Consider the following 13,584-nt stretch of genomic DNA (forward strand, 5'->3'; position numbering starts at 1 on the left):
TGTTACAATTGTTTCTTTGCTTATCTTAAATTGTTACAAAATTATCCAACTGCACCTGCCATGTATTCTCTGTTCTCTGCCAAAAGCCAATTACGTTTTAGAAACTTTGTATCTTTTTCTGGCTGTGCAGGAGATCAAAGAGAAAGTCAGGACATTTCTGTAACAATGCGGGACTGCGGGTTGAGCTATCAAAATCTTGACTGTCCTGCAAAAAACTGGAGAGTTGGGCGGTATGTAAGGGCTCAGGGCAACAGTAAGTGATGTAATTATTAACACTGGAGACAAACATCACCGTTAATATTGGCCATAGCAACCAATTAGATTTTTTGTTTTCTAAAGGTGGCCATACACGGAGAGATCCGCTCGTTTGGCGATGTCACCAAACGAGCGTATCTCTCCCCGATATGCCTACCTTGAGGTGGGCAATATCGGGCTGATCCAATCGTGGGCCCTACGATCAGATCCTAACGATGGGTAACGGGCGGTTGGATCGCAGGACCGCATCAACGAACAGATGCGGCCACAATCCGACGGGATTCTTAGTCCCGTCTGATCGACATCTGGCCGATTTCGCCCAGATATCGATCGGGGAAGCCCATCGGAGGGCCCCATACACAGGCCAATAAGCTGCTCACTCAGTCTGTCGGCAGCTTTTATCGGCCCGTGTATGGCCACCTTAACTTATAAGTAACTGTTCAAAATCTAATTGCTGATTGGTTGCTCCATTGTTAATAACTATGCCCTTGTCCTGTATGAAAGGTGGTACACTAGAAAATAGAGATGTGCTTTGCTGTAAATGTAATAACTTTTACATATATACAAATGAAAGAAATGCAAAAGGAATTCCTTTTTTAAAACTATTATAAATGTTACAAACCTGTTGTTTATTTACTCATTAAAATGAGTCCGGGTCTCTGTCTGTCTGTCTGTGCAGAGAGTAGGCAGAACCTCCTCCTCTAGAGAGCTCACAGGCTGCTGTTTCAGAGATTATATAAATTGGATTAAATGATTATGTTCATCTAGAACAAGATTGTTTTCCATGTCACATTCAGTTATTCATTCAAAAATGTATTTCATCCTCAAGCGTGGCTCTATGGGCTAAGCAAAACATAAACAAGATAGATTTTTATTTTACCATAGCTTTTGGTTGCCCACGAGTTATGCCTTTATCTCATTGTATTTCTTACTCTGACTGTATGATGAATGCTTCTTTGGTTATATAGCTACTTTACCCAGTACAGTTTATAGGAAACCATATTCAGTTTCATAATGATGACACAGAGAGCAAAGTAAAGAAGTACCACCGAGCAATAGAAAAAGTTTAGCATATTAACAAATGCAGAACTAAGGAAGGGGATAATGACACTTTTCAAAGAGGCTTACAATCTAGAGGCAACATCCGATCTGCATTTTCTTTGCTAAGCTCTGAAAACGAGGTCAGCCGTCCCACTGACTTACCAATGACACTGGCACATAAACACTATGCACACAGAAATGCTTAAAGCTGCCATAACTCCTTGTAGAACACATAGGGAGCAATTAAGTGAACTAAAAAATGTGTTAACATGGCGTTAAGAGAATATTTCTAGCCAAAGAAAATAAAAATCTTTACTTACTTTAGGCCATAAATAACAAATACTACATTAATTGCACACTTTTCATTTTAAAGGAGTCATGTATGAGATCATTTATTCTGCCCCCGGATGCCCCAGTAGCTCCCCCAGTAGTCTCCAGATGCCCCAGTAGCACAAAAACCAGTATGAATCAGAATTTAATAATCAGCAAACCTGTAGCATCAGCTTATATTACAGGGGAAGCTCATTTTCTGCTGGATAATTAGTGACGAGCCCTAAGCTTAGCTTCTCAACAGCCAATCAGAGCCCACTGAGCATGTGAGTGTCACAGACACTTTCCAAGATGGTGCCCCCCTGTGACAAGTTTGAAGTCCTAGATCATTGCTGCTATTGAGAAGTTAAAACTTTAGGCTGGTGTAATAAGTTCATTTTTTAAAATATGACATTTTCAGGCATATTCATTTTTAGGGTTTAATTCTCCTTTAAGTTATATTGTATTAAGAACAGGCCACGACAGTGTGTACTTGTGCTGGGGACTAAACGTTGATGTGGTGACTCATTCATTTATAAATAGTGGCAACACATGATGAAATCTGCAAGTGATAATTAGTGGTGTGCTAAGGAAAGAATGGGAGTGTTTCGGTCTCATTAGTATGACAGGCATGCTGTAGGCCAATGGAGGAACTTGGAACATGTCAAAGAGAAAAGGGATTCTTTACCAAGTCACAAGTGACACAAATAGAGCGTGGAAATACTAATGAAAGGGAATCTTTTTTAAAAAAGGAAAACATTAAGGAGCATTATGTTTCACAAAGCAAACCTTTAAAACCACAAATGGGAATTAAAATGATCCATGCTGAAAGCTTAAAGGGATACTGTCATGGGAAAAAAAATTTTTTTTTTCAAAATGAATCAGTTAATAGTGCTGCTCCAGCAGAATTCTGCACTGAAATCCATTTCTCAAAAGAGCAAACAGATTTTTTATATTCAATTTTGAAATCTGACATGGGGCTAGACATATTGTCAATTTACCAGCTGCCCCAGGTCATGTGACTTGTGCTCTGATAAACTTCAATCACTCTTTACTGCTGTACTGCAAGTTGGAGTGATATCACCCTCCTCCCCCCCCCAGCAGCCAAACAAAAGAACAATGGGAAGGTAACCAGATAGCAGCTCCCTAACACAAGATAACAGCTGCCTGGTAGATCTAAGAACAACACTCAATAGTAAAAACCCATGTCCCACTGAGACACATTCAGTTACATTGAGAAGGGAAAAACAGCAGCCTGCCAGAAAGCATTTCTCTCCTAAAGTGCAGGCACAAGTCACATGACCAGGGGCAGCTGGGAAATTGACAAAATTCGATGATGGCACTTCCGGTTTACAATGACAGCACTTCCTGATTCTTGATGGTCAGCGGGTCACGGGTCCGGATAAGGTACTTGCGGGTAGGGTCGGGTAGCGGGTCCAAGCGGGTAAGAATGCAGGTTGCAGGTCCAGGTTGCGGATTGCAGGTTGGGGGTACGGGTCGGGTCCCAAAAATAGACCCGCGCAGGGGCTAGCTTGGGCGCTCAGCCGGAAAATATTCAGAGACGCATGAATATAAGAATGATACGTTATGTTCGGGATCCCATATTTATATCTAAACATAATAATTCTTTTATAATTACTATAGCAGTAATCTTGTAACTAAGTATATAGCTTTGATTTTTAACAATGTTGCAGATTTTTTGTTGTAGATGTGCATGGAGGTGTAGGTTTAGAATAGGGGAAGATACAAATATACGATCGGTATTTCACCATCATAAACTATCCAATTACAAAAATATAAGATAGATAGTTGTGGTTTGAGATATAAATGGGGAATGGAGAAGGTTATGAACAAGTTACAGAATGATATGATGGTTTCATACGTATTGGGATAGGGTTTTAGGAAATAGAAATCTCGTGGATTATGGTCTATGGAAGTGGAGAGGATATTAGACATTATTCAGAATAATATTTCCCATCCCAGTAAGTGTGTATAATCATGTATCCCCCCGTTTATATATATTTCATAAATATGTGTGTGAATACACTTCCGCAACTTTTGAGAAGGTTATTAAAGGTTTAATATTTATATTATATGCACTTGCATATATATATGGTGGTTTGCACAGATAGGATAGATATATATATGTTGGGATCATATGATAATAAAACTTTAAGTATAATGATGTTATATTAGTAGATCACTGTGGAATATATCATTAAAATGTGTATGATTCATATGGTTTTTAAAGGGATATATATACAGGTATACACATATATATATTGTTAACTGGTAAATAAGCACTGCGTATCTTGACAGCGCTATATAAATAAATGATGATGATAAATAGGTACTGTCCCTTTAAGAGGACACGAATTGTGATGTGATTAGGATGGGCGAATTTGACCCGTTTAGTTTCGCCAAAAATTTGCTGCCGGCGAAATGTCGCCAAAGCCCATTAAAGTCTATGGGCGTCAAAAAAACGTTGTCTCGTGGCAATTTTTTTTTTGACGCGTGTCTTTTTATTTTGACGCACAACACCATACAAGTTTATGGTGTGTCATTTTTTCGGCAAAAAAAATTTGCCCATCCCTTGATGTGATTTGAATGTGATTATCACACTATTTAAAGGGGTGTCCACGTGTTATTTGATTAGCTTTGAGGAAGTTCCGTTTGTTATGGGCACGAAATGCGCAGGCTAAGTTGCACTGTCATTGCCGCCGTGTCACATTGTTTGCCACAATAAAAGCCACAAGTTCATGAAGTATATGCGTCTCTGAATATTTTCCGGCTGAGCGCCCAAGCGAGGACTGCTTCATTGAATTTACATGGCTGCTAAGAAACCAGCAGAATTACCCGCAGAATACAGCATGGAAAATAAGTATTGAACATACTAAGTGAAGTTATTTGTAGTAAAGTGGAATGACACAGAGAATAAGTATAATTAGTAAAAACACCTTTGTTGGTAATGATGGCTTCACGACGCCTCCTGTATGGAACAACTAATCACATGCATTGCTCATGACATTTTATATTGTAGAGTGAATTATTTGCAGTGTAAACAGTGTCATTTAGAAATAAAAAAATACATCATAAAAATCATGACAGAATCCCTTTAAAGGGATACTGTCATGGGAAAAAATTTTTTTTCCAAAACGCATCAGTTAATAGTGCTGCTCCAGCAGAATTTTGCGCTGAAATCCATTTCTCAAAAGAGCAAACAGATTTTTTTAAATTCAATTTTGAAATCTGACATGGGGCTAGACATATTGTCAGTTTCCCAGCTGCCCCAAGTCATGTGACTTGTGCTCTGATAAACTTCAGTCACTCTTTACTGCTGTACTGCAAGTTGGAGTGATATCACCCCTCCCTTTCCCCCCCCCAGCAGCCAAACAAAAGAACAATGGGAAGGTAACCAGTTATCTTGTGTTAGGGAGCTGTTATCTGGTTACCTTCCCATTGTTCTTTTGTTTGGCTGCTGGGGGGGAAAGGGAGGGGGTGATATCACTCCAACTTGCAGTACAGCAGTAAAGAGTGATTGAAGTTTATCAGAGCACAAGTTACATGACATGGGGCAGCTGGGAAATTGACAATATGTCTAGCCCCATGTCAGATTTCAAAATTGAATATAAAAAAATCTGTTTGCTCTTTTGAGAAATGGATTTCAGTGCAGAATTCTGCTGGAGCAGCGCTATTAACTGATTCATTTTGAAAAACATTTTTTTCCCCATGACAGTATCCCTTTAAGACTCACACCTTTCAGCTTCATTAGCAAAACTGTAATAATTGAAAAAAAAACACAGAAATATGTTCAAACTTTCATAACCTGTCAAATTCTGTAAAATGAACATGGTAATTAGGGGGCATGGCCACAAAATGGGCGTGACCACACCATTTTCAACTTTTGTGTCTTTCTTTTTATTTCCAAATTGTTGGGAGGTATGCTGCGCTATTAACTGAGGCGTTTTGAAAAATAAATCAATCTGTCCCATGACGTATCCCTTGAATCATTGCGCGCGCAGTCAGCCTTGTTCTACTCACACAAAGCCGCAGGCTAACTACAGAGACTAACAAATCACTAAGAACTCCGCCAGTGACGTCAGGGATCTTGCCTTAACCCACACATCCGGGCCTTTTACGTGCACTTCAGGCTTCGGATGACGTTACGTGGAGACGTTATCGGACGCGCGCACTCCAGCAAAGAAGCGCGCACACGAGGCGCGAGCAAGGAGACCCAGCAAAAGAGGAGGAGGCGGTAGGGGGTGTCGCGAGCTCGATCCCTCGTTCCCTGGACTCGGCCGCCCCAGCCTCCGCGTTTCTCTATATCCCCATCTCATTCATACATTTTCCCCGTCTAGCGTCATTCATTTCCTATCCGCCGCTTTTCTCCTCGGTTCCTCCGGTCTGGAGGAAGGGGCAGGTAGATCAGAGGAATGAGTCGTCGGTCAGCCCGGGGCTCAGAGACGCTCCCTGTCACCGTGTGAATGATCTGAAGAGGGGCGGCAAGAGCCTCTCATTAGCGGCAGCCTCGCACCCAGTCCAGCCGGTAAGTGCGTGTGGATTTGTCGCTGCGCAATGATAAGGAAAAGGTGAGAGGGATCCAGAGCGGAGGCGGCAAGGCCGCAGTGCCGTGTAGGGCCCGAAGCACCGCCTCACACTGAGCTTCATTGAACTCATGGCCTGACAGTGCCTAGAAGTGCAGGCATATTGTAGGACAGCTAAGCAGAAACATAGGCCCTTTCCATAGGAGACAATCACTCTTTAGCCCTTATCAATGGCCGACTAATAAAGTTCTCCAGCCTTGACAGAACTTGACATTGTCTGTCACCTTGTTTCTACTGTATCAAGCGCTGAGAAGCTTATGGACGGCAATCCTGTGGTGCCCTGTGTGTGTGGCCTCATTCACTCGCACACATTGGCCGACATTAAAGGGGAACTATCATGAGCATGAAAATTTAATATAAGCTGCATCATACTGAAATAAGAAACTTTCTAAATAGGATCAATTAAATATTCTGGAAATAATCCAGTTTATATTCATTATCCCTCTCTCAGCATCTGTTTCTCTTCATTCTGTCTTCATGCAGCAGTTGGGTGTCAGAGATTCACTGACAGTTAGATCCAATATATCTTATAGGGGGGCTCCTTTCCTAGCAGATGTATTAGAGCTCACTCTATTAAAGGAAAACTATACCCTTAAAACGAACACTTTAGCAGCAGATAGTTTACATCATATTAAGTGACATATTAAGGAATATTACCAAACTGAAAACATCATATATAAAGACAGAGTTTGTGCTACTGCCACATTAAGGAAATAGTACCACTCAAAAAGTAATTAATAAATCAAAAATACAAAATTGTTATTAAATTAGTAGCGGAGGATTCACTCACAGTTCACCTCAGTCCCAAGGTGCAAAGTCCAAAACACTGTATCCAGAAAGAATGTGAGGACCTCCAATAATAAAGAAACAAGGTCTTATGTCCTAATACATTTTTCTACTTTTTATATATTTGTTTCTTTATTATTGGAGGTCCTCACATTCTTTCTGGATACAATCTTACCAAACTGGTGTATATATTTAAGTAAATATTGCCCTTTAAATCTCTTGCCTTGAGCCACCATATCATGATAGTCTGTGTGCTGCCTCAGAGATCACCTGACCAGAAATACTACAACTCTAACTGTAACAGGAAGAGATCACCTGACCAGAAATACTACAACTCTAACTGTAACAGGAAGAGATCACCTGACCAGAAATACTACAACTCTAACTGTAACAGGAAGAGATCACCTGACCAGAAATACAGCAGCTCTAACTGTAACAGGAAGAAGTGTTTAAGCAAAAGAAACAACTCTGTCTGTTAATTGGTTCCTGTGACATAAGGGCAGGGCTCCACGGATGATTCGGCCGCGATCCGACACGCAGTGCCAAATCGCAGGCGTCACGTCGGATGCGACGGGAATAAGGTAAGTAATTCAATTTGTCGGATCGTGTCGCATTGTTTATGCAACGTGACTGTCGGGTGCAGCGTCTGCATCTGACAGTTGTGTCGCATCAACGCTGCAACACGATCCGACAATTGAATTACCTTATTTCCGTCGTAATCTGATATGACGCTTGTGATTTGGCGCAGCGCGTCGGATCACGGCAGAAAATTCCGTGGAGCCCTGCCCCAACATCTATGGTTTGTTGTTATGTTTGTGTGCACAGTGAATCTTACGATCCCAAGGGGCGGCCCTTAATTTTTAAAATGGCAATTTTCTATTTATGATTACCCAATGGCACATACTACTAAAAAAGTATGTTATTATGAAAATGGTTTATTTACATGAAGCAGGGTTTTACATATGAGCTGTTTTACTCAGTATCTTTTAATAGAGACCTACATTGTTTGGGGGGTATAGTTTTCCTTTCAAATCACCAGACATCATGTCTCTCTACATGCAGGATTTGTGCAAAAGGCAGTTATTTTTGTTAGATTTTGTTTGTACTGGAATCGGTTATTTGAGTGAGCTCTAATACATCTATTAGGAAAAGAAGCCCCCCTATAAGATATATTGGATCATTTATCTGACACCCAACTGCTGCATGAAGACAGAATGAAGAGAAACAGATGCTGAGAGAGGAATAGTGAAGATAAACTTGATTATTTCAGAAACAATTTCAGAAAATTGAATTGATTGTAGTTAGAAAGTGTATTATTTCAGTATGATGCAGCTTATATTAAATTTTAATGTTTGCAATAGTTCCCCTTTAAAGGGGACCTGTCACCCAAAAAAATATTCAAAATCCTATTTTATCACATTAGTCAAGCAAAATGAACTTTAATTACACTATATAAATTATTTGAATCTTGTTTCCTTCAGTCTGGGAATTCATAATTATAACAAGCAGGCAGGAGCCATTTTGTGGACACTGTTATTAAGACAAGCCTTGTATCATCTCAGAATCTTGTTTGTGCACCAGAATGGGGGACCTGATGTCCATCCCCATGTCCTGGATACACAATTAAATGGTGAAGAGAACGGGGGAATGGGGAGAGCAGTGACATGTAGGAAGTGCTGAATGGAAAGTGAAAGTAATTGCCTGAGGCATAGAGGAGGGGCAGACAATATTTGATTGACAGTTGAGATTTTTTAAATGTTTACAACAGCTATGAATGCTTTCGTAAAAATAGAAAATGGATTTCATATTTAATTTGAAAAGGACTTTTATTATACAGATTTTCGTGTCTGGGTGACAGGTCCCCTTTAAGCAGCACTTGTCTCCCTTTATTTCAGTTACTTTAGATTATGGGAAGGCAGTGAACACAGTGTAGCCCAGGAGCAGAGAATCTGTTAGATTGTGATTTGCATTTTCTGCCTCAGTTATACAAAATCACTTCTTTACAGATCTACAGGGTACAATGAGCAGCCCTCCAGCCCCTCTGTTCAGTTGTAAACACCAGAATCAACTGACAGCTGAAGGATCTTGGCAAATACTAAATAATAGCTTGTGTGCTGCCAGGACATTCTTTGTACACTATCTAGATCGAGCAGGGGGACAATTTTTTTACCATTTTCTTGCCCTTTTATAACCATCGCTGTTAGACCTGCTACTAATAATGTAGCCAAGTGCCCGTGCGGCCTAATTTCTTATCCCATACCTCATGCTTTGTGATAGGAGCTTGAATAAATACACATATATAAATATATACATATATATATATATATATATATATATATATATATATATATATATATATATATATATATATATATATATATATATATATATATACACATACATATACATATAGATAGATATAGATATATATATATATATATATATATATATATATATATATATAGATATTTATATATATATATATATATATAGATATTTATATAGATATTTATTTATTTATATATATATATATATATATATATATATATATAACAACCCACTACGGTGCACTCATGACCCAAAGGCCAACAGCCTGGGTGCAGGTCAAACGAACATGTAACCAATACAAAAAAAGCCGCACTCCTAGGTCTTATCAAATAAAAAATTTTTCAAGTGTTTGTTTATTCAACGTTTCGGCAACAATCCGCGTGCCGTCTTTCCTGAAGAAAATTGTTGCCGAAACGTTGAATAAACAAACACTTGAAAATTTTTTTATTTGATAAGACCTAGGAGTGCGGCTTTTTTTGTATTGGTTATATATATATATATATATATATATATATATATATATATATATATATATATATATATATATATATATATATATATATATACACACACATATACGTGTGTGTGTGTGTGTATTGTGATAAATGAACGGAGGATCAGCACTCACTGTTGTATTGTGAAGTTAAGTTCTTTTATTTCACACGTATATACATCTTTTTTGGTTAGAAAAGTTTATATTGTAATACAATACCTAGTCTGCATGTAGCTACTTACAAAGCACTTGTCCTTTACACCTATGATAACCCCAGTGTTACATGAGGATAGGGGATATGAATATATGAATATATGAATATGGCCCGATATTTTAAGTACAGGTGTGGGATCTGTTATCCGGAAACCCGTTATCCAGAAAGCTCCGAATTACGGAAAGGCCTTCTCCCATAGACTCCATTTTACCCAAATAATTCAAATTTTTAAAAATCATTTCCCTTTTCTCCGTAGTAATAAAACTATGGGACCTCTTTTCCAGAATACTCAGGACCTGGGGCTTTCAGGATAATGGATCTTTCCTTAATTTAGATCTTCATACCTTAAGTCTACTAGAAAATCATATAAACATTAAACAAACCCAATAGGCTGGTTTTGACTCCAATAAGGATCAAGTACAAGGTACTGTTTTATTATTACACAGAAAAAGGAAATCGTTTTTAAACATTTGGATAAAATGGAGTCTATGGGATATGGCCGTTCCGTAATTTGGAGCTTTCTGGATAACTGATCTCATACCTGTACTTTGTATTTGATCCAAACTAAGCTATAATTAATCCTTTGCCTAAGCAAAACCACCATATTGGGCTTATTTACTGTTTATATACATTTTTAGTATATTAGTATGAAGATACAAATTAAGGAAAGATCCATTATCCGGAAAACCCCAGGTCCCGAGCATTCTGGATAACAGATCCTATACCTGTACCTTGTACTTGATCTAAACTAAGATATAATTAATCCTTATTGGAAGCAAAGCCACCTATTGAGTTTATTGTTTAAAGGAACAGTAACACCAAAAAATGTAAGTGTTTTAAAGTAATGAAAATATCATGTAGTGTTGCCCTGCACTGGTAAAACTGATGTGTTTGCTTCAGAAACACTACTATAGTTCATATAAACAAGCTGCTGTGGAGCAATGGCGGAAATTGAATAAGGCTAAATGGCACAGGTTATCTAATGGATAACAGATAACACAATTAGACAGACAGAGCTTATCTGCTGTGTAATTTGAGCCTTTTCTCCTTTGAATGGCTGCCCCCATTGCTACACAGCAGCTTGTTTATATGAACTATAGTAGTGTTTCTGAAGCAAACACACCAGTTTTATCAGTGCAGGACAACACTGCATTATATTTTCATTACTTTAAAACACTTATTTTTTGACGTTACTGTTCCTTTAAATGATTTTCTAGTAGACTTAAGGTATGATGATCCAAATCACCAAAAGATCTGTTATCCGGAAAACCCCAGGTGCAGAGCATTCTGGATAATAAGTCCATTACCTCTATTAAAAGTTAAATGAGCAGCGTTTTGTGTAAATGAACTGAATTCAGGCCTAATTTGTATCATTGTAGTTCACATCAGAGTTTCTAGTCATGAATGAATAGAAATATTCGCATAAAAATGTCTGGTAATCTGAGGTAATGTGACCGCAACCTTAGATGTTAAAGTGTATGCCTTAATGGGGGTCATTTATCAACACTGGGCAAATTTGCCCATGGGCAGTAACCCATGGCAACCAATCAGATTGCTGCATTCATTGTTCTACTTGCAGCTGGCTTTTAAAAGCTAATCGCTGATTGGTTGCTATAGGTAACTGCCCATGGGCAAATTTGCCCAGTGTTGATAAATGAGCCCCAATGTCTTTTAGTATGCACCTACTTTTTCTTGTTTATATAATGGGAACGTTACCTAAAGCAACACTCATATTTTTAATTTCAAAAGGTTAAAGGTAGAACTTTAGACTGAAATGAACGAGCGTTCATCTCACAAAGAATAAAATCTGCACGTCTATGGGCTGCTTTAGTTTGTTTTAGTGTATTTAGTCTAAACATTTTCAAGATCCCTTTAGCCAAGCTGGCCATAGATGTAAAGATTATCTCTAAACGATCGTTTAAACGTACGATTTGTCCATTAACTAAAAAGACCATTTCAAGCGATATTGCGAGGAAAACCGAGGGGAGCTGCCCGCTTGGCCCTGCAAACATAGATAGGTTGCACTGGAGTCGATACATTTTTTTAACCTGGCCGATCAATTTTCTGACAGATGTCGGACAAAAAATCGAAAGATGGCACAATTGTTCAATTCCCACTAACCTCACGATAATTTAGAAGGATTGGTTGGATTGAGCTGAAATCGATCGTTCACCAACGAAAGATCTTTGCGTCAATGGGGACCTCAGTGGTCATTGATATCGAGGGCTGCAATTTATCAGACCTTTACGTGGAGGGCCAGTTATGGTAGTCAAATGGGAAAAATCTTGACCACACCTGTGTATTTAAAAACCACACCTTCTATTAAATACACACCCCTTTACTTCACTCCTTTTTAGTTAATACCCATGCTAGATCTGTAGAAACTGCCAAATTTGTATTTTTCTCCTACCTCTGCTGTTAAGTATAAGCTCCCTACTTATACACCCATATACACACAATTACCACCAAATATAATGACGACAATAGCTAACTGAAGAAAGTGCACAGCAGGACTACCCTCACATCCTAATCATAAACCCAAAGCACATTCCCATACAGTTGTACGGTATTCTACAATACAATGCAAACTCAAAATGTCAAACACATTAAATATTCCATGAAAATATACAGACCGGGATCAAGAACAATAAAAGCAAATATTTTTTCAACACAAAACATACAGTACTTCTTGTAGTAACCGCACCAAATAACTAAATGCACATTTATTTTTGGCCAACAGAATAATTATCGAGTAAGAGTCATTAGCCATCAGGGCCGGAACTAGGGGTAGGCAGAAGAGGCACGTGCCTAGGGCGCAAGCGTAGAGGGGCGCCAGGCACGTACCTCTTCTGACGCCTTCCCCTAGTTTGGACCGTTGCATCCAGAAGCTGCGGCAGCTGAATTCAACTGCTTGTGAGTCCACGCATGCGCACTATGCCTTCATCGGTGCAGTCGCACTAGCGCTTTGTTGGCGCATGCGCAATAACGCATCATCGGTGCGAGCGGGTTGGGGGTGATGTAGTCGGCCGGGTTGCCTAGGGTGCCCGGCCGACTTGGCCCGGCACTGTTAGCCATGAAAACTCAAGGGAAGAAATATAGGTATGGGATCCGTTATCCAAAAACCCATTATCCAGGAAGCTCTGAATTACGGAACGGCTGTCTCCCATAGACTCCGTTATAATCAATAATCCGAATTTTTAAAAACGATTTCCTTTTTCTCTGTAATAATAAAACAGTATCTTATGCTTGATCCAAATTAAGATATAATTAATCCTTATTGGAAGCAAAACAAACCTATTGGGTATGGGATCTGTTATCCAGAAACCCATTATCCAGAAAGCTCTGAATTACGAAAAGGCTGTCTCCCATACACTCCATTGTAATCTAATAATACAAAATGTTTAAAAATGTCCCTTTTCTCTGTAATAATAAAACCGTACCTTGTACTTGATCCCAACTTAGATATAATTCATTCTTATTGGAAATAAAACCAGCCTATTGGGTTTATTTAATATTTTTCTAGTAGACTTAAGGTATGAAGATCCAAATTACCG

General features: G+C 38.9%; 1 protein-coding gene across 1 annotated transcript in view; it reads left to right on the forward strand.

The window, feature by feature from the left end:
- The first annotated feature begins 5,932 nt into the window (after positions 1-5,932).
- The window catches only part of ppm1a.S (protein phosphatase, Mg2+/Mn2+ dependent 1A S homeolog), a 34,275-nt gene continuing 26,623 nt past the window's right edge, over positions 5,933-13,584 (forward strand). Inside the window, 1 exon segment of the mRNA NM_001086897.1 lies at positions 5,933-6,151. The gene's annotated coding sequence lies outside the window, so the exon portion shown is untranslated.

The sequence above is a fragment of the Xenopus laevis genome, chromosome 8S, assembly GCF_017654675.1.
Source record: "Xenopus laevis strain J_2021 chromosome 8S, Xenopus_laevis_v10.1, whole genome shotgun sequence".
NCBI lineage: Eukaryota > Metazoa > Chordata > Amphibia > Anura > Pipidae > Xenopus > Xenopus laevis.